Raw genomic sequence first — 9,583 nt, forward strand, 5'->3', positions numbered from 1 at the left:
TAGCCCGTGTAGTCCTTTTCCATACTCTTAGACTTATGTTAGATGCTCATGACTGGTGACACCTCGATGTCGGACTGTGTTTATTTCTGCGTTGTTCTATTTCACTTCATTTTGGGATTTATCATCTGTTTATGTTTTAAATTGAATTATTATAACTGTAAAAAAATGGATTGGGAGTTATATCAGCTGGCCTTATTTTACGATAGGCGTCATCATGACCGGGTTCGAGTTTAGGGTCATGACACCTATACAATGGTGCGTGGCTATGCAACTATGCTGCGTAGACTACGCAAGACTCGCGTAACTGTTCTGCTATCCTTTAGTAAAATGGTCATAACTTCTTGTAAAAATATCTAAAGGACAAACGGTTTGAATCATTACAAACTAGGCACATATACCTTTTATTTGATAGGCTATACACCATATAACACTTTATATCTTGAGAGTTATGCTCGTTTGAAGTTAGGTCTTGTGCAAACTGACTTGAAACTTTATCCCGCCATATAATTTCTAACTTGACTTAGTCTTAGGGCTCTTCTTAGACCATAAACCATTCTTAATGCACCTCATACATATATTATCATGATCAATTGATATCATTTATATTATTAGTCCTTTTCATACCCGAATTAATATAATTAGCACCTGCCAATCTTTTTTATAGTCTTAAAATGCTTCAAAATTTTTGGGGGTGTTACAATGCCTGCAATGGAAACTGGAGCATGAATTGAGTAACATTATCTTTGGTACAAGAGAGAGGTGGCAGAGAATAGAGAAAGAAGAGAGGAGAGAAAAAAGGAAAAAAATGTAGCTGAATACCCTAATTTAAGGCACTAATAATTAATTAGTATATGGAGAGAGGCGGCAGTAAACAAGAAAGAGGAGAGGAGAGAAAAAAGGAAAATGATGTAACTGAATTCCCTAATTTAAGGCATTAATAATGGATTATATATAATTTGTAAGTAATCCTTGTTTAGGGCAGGTAATATAACAAACTAGGACAATTTTGGTAAATAGGTTTCAAATATTGTATAGGAGGGAAAAAATCCCATCCATATATTAGTATAATTTAGGGCTTTTTTCACTTTTAGCATGCGACAGAAACTATTTACATTTGGTAGCCGAAAAAGTGTATAAAATTTATATAATTTTTGTATATAACATACATAATGTATATATATACAAAAAATATACAAATTATATATATATTTTTGGCTATTATTTTGAAAGCAGCTATACAATGTTATTTTCTCTATAATTTATGTATATTGACTAGAAAAAATAAATTCAAACGATTATTTGCGTAAAGATCTCATTTTTATTTTCAATCTATTGATAGATTTGCATAGGTAAGAAACTAATCATCATACCTTAAAGATATACTATTATTCTTTACATATGATTGCACGAATATTAGAAAATAAAAAGTGAGCACTTTAAAAGATTTTGGGGACGCAAAGTTCTATGTCATTATTTACAAAAGTTGTATATGAATTTATAGATATTCTCATAAAAACCTAACTTTACGATTTAAAAAGGTATATCTACTACTGTTAGCAATCTAGATCTGTTTTTGTGCTCACTTTGATATTATCTCTGAGGTCTGCTCAAAAAGGGTTATTTGCGTAGTTCTATTAATTCGTAATATAAGTACTGATGTTCTTCTATTCCTATTACTATCTGTTTTTTACCTTTTATTATGCAAATAACAAGTATATCTTGATTAATATTGAATAGTTTATTATGCAATACACGTGACCGGAGACTAGTTGATTCGGCAAGATAAGTGTGTTAGTCGTAATGCTTTATTCTTTCAACTTACAAGTTAGTTGTTTGAGTTACTCTATAATAAATGAAACCATATCGGCCATTTGGAAGAGGAAAAATATTTATTTAATAATAATTTTCTTATGCTTAGAGGTTGTTATGATGATAATGGTTTCTCATCTATGTCAATTTTTCACATGAGACACAATCTTGTACATTTTAATACTTAATAATATTTATTTTCAGTCAATGTAGCTCAGTTCATTAATGTGTTTTTTGATAGATAAGAGATTAATTGTTATATCTTATGGATCTATTATTCCATAAAATCGTGATCGCATGAAAATTAGAAAATGAAGACTAATACTTTGAAAAGTTGCGTAGGCGCAAACACTCTCTCTCTATGTCACAACCCGGAATTCCAACTTTGAGGTCGTGATGGCGCCTAATATTCATTTGTTAGACAAGCCGACATGAGATAATTGATTAGTCAATTTTTAACGGTTAAAACACAATGATGATATATGACGAGAAATAGAAACCCAATATGATACGGTACCAACATAAGTCATCTGATAATATCTACTCCCAATGATCCGGAGTCACGAGCAACTAGAAGTTCTACAAACAGAGTCTGAAATAAATATAACTGTTTTGAAGAAAATGAACAGTAAAAGTTGGAAGAGGAAGGGGACTTCAAGGTCTGCGGACGCCAGCAGATCAACCTCAAGCCTCTGTATGCAATGATCCGAGCTGACGCACCTCACGCACCGTTGGGACCAATATCGGAATCTGCACAAGAAGTGCAGAAGTGTAGTATGAGTATTACCGACCCAATGTACTCCATAAGTGTCGAGCCTAACCTCGATGAGGTAGTGACGAGGTTATGATAGGACACCCACGTAAATAAACTTGTATATGTAAAGCAACAATAATAACAGAGAATGATAATGTACAAATTGGGAGGGGACATGCAAAAAGGGGGCAAATAAAATAGCTACGATGGGTATGAAATCACGAAACAACCAAGTAAATCATCACCCAATGAAATCAGGTAAAACAATAATATGAAAATGGCATGACATCACCTTTCGCGCTTTTACCCTCGTCATTACCATGAAATGATGATACAAGTAAAGTGATGTCACAAACCCTAAAAGCAACCTGGTCGTGATGACGCCTATCGTGAAACTAGGCCAGCCGACACAAATCCCAATTCAAACTATTAATTTATAAAAGAGAGTTTTAAGCCATTAATTGACAATATCTCATAACATAAGTCTAAATAACCAATGTAGAATAAATGCACAAGCCCGACATCGGGGTATCACAAGTCACGAGCAACTACAACTCTGTCTAAGTGCAATAAAGTCTAATAAAGTCTGGAAGACAATACTAATAAAATCTAGGGAAGATATGACGGAGAAGAACAGGGCTGCGAAGGCCATGCAACTACCTCGTCAACTCCAAGATCTGCTAAATGAACGATCAACGCTCGCTATCAAGACATGCAACTCCTGGATCTGCACACAAGGTGCAACGAGTAATGTGAGTATGCCAACTCAGTAAGTAATAAAAGTAAATAAAAGCTGAGTTGTAAGAAAACAGATAATTCCATGTCATAACACCATGACAAATATAGTACATTTCCCAAAAACTGTACAGAAATCATTTATATCGTAAAACAAACTCAGTTTCAGTAAAATCTTTCATTTTAAAACATCTTTCAATAGTTTCAAACGAGTGATGAAAACAGTGAGTAAAAATGATAGAAACGTAAACAGCCCCTCGGGCAAAACATGTACCATAGACCGCCCCTCGGGAAAAATATCAACAGAACCAGCCCATCGGGCTACCTCACAATCACCCGTAATCAGCCTCTCGGGCAACAACATAAATCAAACAGCCCCTCGGGCAACATCACACCACTCACACCGGGTACCCGCTCACTGGGAATATTCAGGCTCTGGAGGGGCTCCTATAACCCAAGCGTTATCACAAGCCATCTCGTGGCATAATAAATTAGGCCATCGACCTTTCATATATCATAAATCAATACTACCTACTACGGCGCGTAGCCCGATCCCATAATATCCTCACAACACAGGCCCTCGACCTCACTTGGTCAGAAACCTCTTAAGCCACTCGGGCTAGCAGTAAAACAGGGTGCTCAGCCCAAAAATATCATTTATGCATCAAATCAGAGTAAATAAGACTGAGTTATAAAATCAGTAAAATATAACATGACTGAGTACAGTTATTAAATCGAAACAGTGAAGAATTTCAGTAAAGAAAGCCTCTAAGGGTCCAAACAGTTGGCACGAGGCCCAAATATGGCATCTAACCCAAAACATAGCAATAATTTCCAAAATACAATAGTATCAATTAGTTTTCAATCAAATACGCGACTTAATAGTCGTACGGGACGGACCAAGTCACAATCCCCAATGATGCACGACCCTCACGCTCGTCGTCTAGCGTGTGCGTCACCTCAAAGTAGTGAAACAATGTGAAATCCGGGGTTTTATACCCTCAGGACAACATTTACAGTCATTACTTACCTCAAATCAGTCCAAACTCTAGCCCGCAATGCCTTTGCCTCTCAATTCGGCCTTCAAATGCTCCAAATCTAACCAAAATCAGATTCATGCCGTCAATATAAGCTAAATGAATGAAGCCCAAGCGAAAATAATCAAATCAACTCAAAAATTCCGAAATTGGCCAATCCGACCACCAGACCCACGTCTTGGAATTCGATAAAAATCACATCACTAGAATCCTTATCCTCCCACAAGTCTATACATACCAAAAACATCAAAATCGGACCTCAAATGGCCCCTCAAATCCCCAATTTAAACTCTCCAATTACAAGCTCTAATTTTTCCAATTTTAACCTTTAAATACTACAAATTTCATATCTAATGTCACAACCCAATTCCATTATAGGTCATGATGGCGCCCGACACCCTTTTCAGGCAAGCCAACGCGGAAGTGTTAATAAGTTCTCATTTTCACTTTACTAAAACAAGTATAGAAATTTATAAATTTGAAGTTAAAAATATGTGATAATTAGTAACTTACAAAAATAGTTATACAATCCCCAAAAGAATAGTCTGCCAATATGTGTGCCAAGACCTGGTATCACAAGTTTATGGGCAACTAGTAGAATATACAAAAGAATAAATCTATCCTACTGTCTGAAATATAAAAGACAACCAAAATAAGGAGAGACTCCATCATGCTGCTGAACGGCACAGGAAGGGAGCAACTCACCGTGGAAGTCTCGGACACAGATCAAGAATGCGCACCAGACTGGTAACCAGAGGTACCTGCCTCAGATCTTGTACAATTAAGTACAGAAGTGTAGTACGAGTACATAAACAATATGTATCCAGTAAGTATCCTGTCTAATCTCGAAGAAGTAGAGACGAAAGGTCGACTTGACACTTACTAGGGTCAAATAATGTGAGAAAAGAATTATACTGAGCATGGATAGTACAAATAATTAACAGTTTATAACAAGAGATAACAGTTCCTTTCCTAGATAATATCACAGTTGGCCATTTACATTTAAGGCATATAACAAAGCTCAAACCACAGAGAATACTGAGTTAAAGCATGCGCAAGTAGTGCCGAGGTCGTACGGCCCGATCCAACATAAAATTAAATTGTGGATTGCCGAGGGTCGAACGACGTGAATCATAGATGCATCTATTACCCCGCTCGCGAATCAGACATGCGACTCGATCAAATATAATTAAACACAACAACATGCAGACAAGAATATATAACTGGGGAGCAATTACTCACAGAAATATCAACTTCTCTTTAAAAGGCCAAGAAAGATAATGTTCTTCTTATTAGTCTCATTTACCATAATCAACATGTTTTAAACAATCCAAATTAAACATAAAGTTACAAGAATATCACATAAAGCATGCTTTTAGGTCCTAGACTACCCGGATTTAGCATAATAGTAGCTACGCACAGACTCTCATCACATAGTGCATACGTAGCCCCCGCATTTAATGGCAAATTATTTAATTATATCACCTATGGGGATAATTCCCTCTTACAAGGTTAGATACGAGACTTACCTCGCTCCAAAGCGCACTCCCAACACCAAAAACACACTTAAACCCTTAATTTGGAGCCGAACGATCCGAAACTAATTAAACGAGGTAGGAACTAGTCAATACAAGCTTAAGAGTTCACCTTTTAGTTGCTAAAGTAATTTCCCAACCTTAAACACAAGTTTCCTAAAATCCGAACCCGAGCCCACGTGCCCGGATTCTGAACTTTTTCGAAGAAAGTTGTTCTTTATAACCTAAGGATCACTAATATATGATTTCTAATTCATTTCATAACAAATTTCTTGGTTAAATCCAACTTTTATCAAAACCCTAGGTTTTGCTCTAACCCCATAATTTTACCTAATCTTTGTGTGTTAATCTACCCAAGATCCAAGTATTAAACCAGAAATAGGTAGGATAAACTTACCTCAAGATGCGAGGTGAAAGTCCTCTCTCAAGAGCTCCAAAATCGCCCAATGGGTGAGTGAAAAATGGCCAAAATGGGTTAGAGCCCTTATTAAATGAAGCTCACTGCTTCAGTGATTTCCGCATCTGCGGTTAGGGGACCACATCTGCGGTCCCGCTTCTACGAGAGGGAGGCCGCATCTGCAGAATTGGCCAAGTGGGCTGGGACCGCTTTTGCGGTCTTGAAGCCGTTTCTGTGGCTAAGGAGCCGCTTCTGTGGCTTTGGCTTGGCTGCATCTGCGGCCTCACACCTGCGGCTGACCAACCGCAGGTGCGGTTATGACAGCAACCTGAAGCTTCAGCTCTTCCCAAATTTTCCAACTTCACTCGAGCCTCGTCCGATTGACGCTCGAGGCTCCCGGGCCCTGACCGAACATACCGACAAGTTTGAAATCATGAAACGGACTTGCTCGAACCTTCGGAACGGCCAAAACAACGCTAAATCCAAGAATCACCCCTAAAACCAATTGAATCAAACTTATGAACTTCAAGTTCTTCAATTCACTCCTAACGCGTTGGAATGTGCTTATACTACTCGGATTGACACCAATTTTGCGGGCAAGTCTTAAATGTAATATTGGACCTTTACCGGCCTCCAGTACCAACATACGGACCCGATACCAACGTGATCAATCATTATTTAGTTTTTTTAAATCCTTAGAATTTCAGTTTAACAATTTCTAATAAAAATTCATTATTCGGGCTAGGGACTTTGGAATTCAATTCCGGGCATACGCCCAGGTCCCATATTTTCCTACGGACCCTCCGGGACCGTCAAAACACAAGTCCGGGTCCGTTTGAAAAAAATGTTGACTATAATCAAACTTAGCCTTTTAAGAAAATCTTAGGGAATCAAGTGAGCCTATTTCAACCCAAACTCTTCCAAATTCCGAACCAACCATCTCCGCATGTCGTAAATTAGTTAAAGCAAGCACGAGAAGTTTTATTTAGGGGGACAAGGTTCTAAAAAGCAAAACGACCAGTCGGGTCGTTACATTCTCCACCTCTTAAACAAATATTCGTCCTCCGGTGCCGTACTTGGCCCGAGCATACCACTCTGTAACTGTAAACTTTGGAGGGGTAATCCTCAACTTAGGTCGATGAGGCCATATTATGAATCATATGAAAATATCGTCTCTCTTATCTGAGGGGTAAACATACCCAAAACCTCATATATATATATATAACTGTGGAGGCTGACAAGGCCGCCATGAACATCTACTGATATACAAACTATACAGGACTCGTCTACAAGTAGGGCTGCATTCGATTTATCGATTCGATTTTGACCCTTATCGATAATTACTTATCGATTATCGATTTGTACATATGCTTATCGTTATCTTTTCAACAAGGTTTCAATTTTTTCGATTTTGATTTATCAATTTTTGGGGCTTATCGATTCGATTATCGATTACATCAATAAGAAAATTTGCGGGATTCCACGAAATGTATATCGCTATAAACACGCCTAACTAATATGGACAAAAAAAAACTAAAATAAGACAAACACCGTTTATAACATAAATATTGTGTCAACAAGCACATGCAACAAAACTAAAGTAAGGGATAAAATGTATGCCACCAACACTCCAATGGTATAAAAAAACAAAATACATCTTCATGGCTAAGTCTGTTTTCCATTAATTTGAACTTCATTCCCTTGATCTTTAAATATGATCATTCTTTAAATGTGGTAGAGGAAATAATAGGGTTTGAGACTTAGGGTAAAGGAAAAGTTATTATAGAATAAGGGTAAAAAAAAAATATTTTTTTATCTTTTTAGTACATCTCGGTTTATCGATAAACCGATAACCGAAGAGGACAAAATCGAAATCGATAACTTGCTAAGGAAAATTTCAAAATCGAAATCGATAAATCGATAAACCGATAACAAATAATCGATTCGATTTAGCGATAAGCCAATTCGAATGCACACCCCTATCTACAAGCCTCTAGAGATAGCTGAACTGTAACATGGTCGGGATAGGGCCTCGACCTACCCATCAAATCTGCATATATAAAATGGACTCCAAGGTCTAGACCTGGTGACTCCGAGGAAGTGGAGCTTACCAGCCAAGCTGATGTTTGACTCTATCTGCTGGGAGGGTCAGTCCAACTGTCAATGAGGACCTGCATGCATGAAATGCAGCGTCCCCCCAGCAAAAAGGGACGTCAGTACGAAATAATGTACCGAGTATGTAAGGCAACGGAATAACTGAAAGCTGAAACTAAACTGATAATATAATAACTGAATGTAACTGAGAGTCAAAGATAATCTGAAGATATGCTTACCTGCTAATACTAACTCAACTCTCTCAATATAGTAAGTAAAATAGTTGTCCGACCCTATAAAGTTCGGTATATATATAACTGCTCTGTCATAGTAGGCTCGCTCATAGGCGCTCGACCATACTAGGCTCTGTATCTCGGCCATGCTGGGCTCACTCATAGGCGCTCGGCCACAGTAGGCTCGCATATAACTTACCATCTGATCAGAGATTGCCTAATAGGGGCCTGCCCACCGATTATAGCTCGATGGTGGTGAAAATACTGTAGTACTGCCCAATAGGGGCTTGCCCACCGATTATAGCTCGATGGTGGTGAAAATACTGTAATACTATATATATATATATATATATATAGACTCTCTGCTCTCTTGGCTGACATAAGACAAAACTAAACTGAATATGAAGTCCCGATAAAGGAGAATACTGTAACTTATAAGACTAGGATAGTGTATATAAATTCGGGAGTATGAACTTCTCTTTATGTCTCGTTGTCAAACATATGTAGTTACTGGATCATGCCAAATGAAAGAAAGGTTTAGCCTTAACATACCTTGTCACAATCTTTCCAATCACCAAGTTGAACTTCACACTTTAATCTACAACAATGATAATAATACTATCATTATGTTACGAAAGGTACAACTATCGCACAACGAACGACAAGCTTATTTTGTATTAAAACGGGCAGCATCTCCCCTATAATCCTTACTTCCTCCGAATTCCAGATAATACTAACAACACAAGAACAGAACAATGACAACATATATACATTATTTTCCATCCTTATATACACCATCAAATACTACAAAACAACCCAACACACCCCAATCTCTTCATACACAAAACGACCACCGTAGTAGTGTCAAACGACCCGAAATGTTACGACGAATGAACAACCCACCACCCTATAGTTATATGGTGTTTCTCCACACCCTTACTCCTCCAAAACTCCACAAAAGAGTAGTAAAACACGCAACCCAACAACAA

The sequence above is a fragment of the Nicotiana tabacum genome, chromosome 10, assembly GCF_000715075.1.
Source record: "Nicotiana tabacum cultivar K326 chromosome 10, ASM71507v2, whole genome shotgun sequence".
In the NCBI taxonomy this organism is placed as follows: Eukaryota; Viridiplantae; Streptophyta; class Magnoliopsida; order Solanales; family Solanaceae; genus Nicotiana; species Nicotiana tabacum.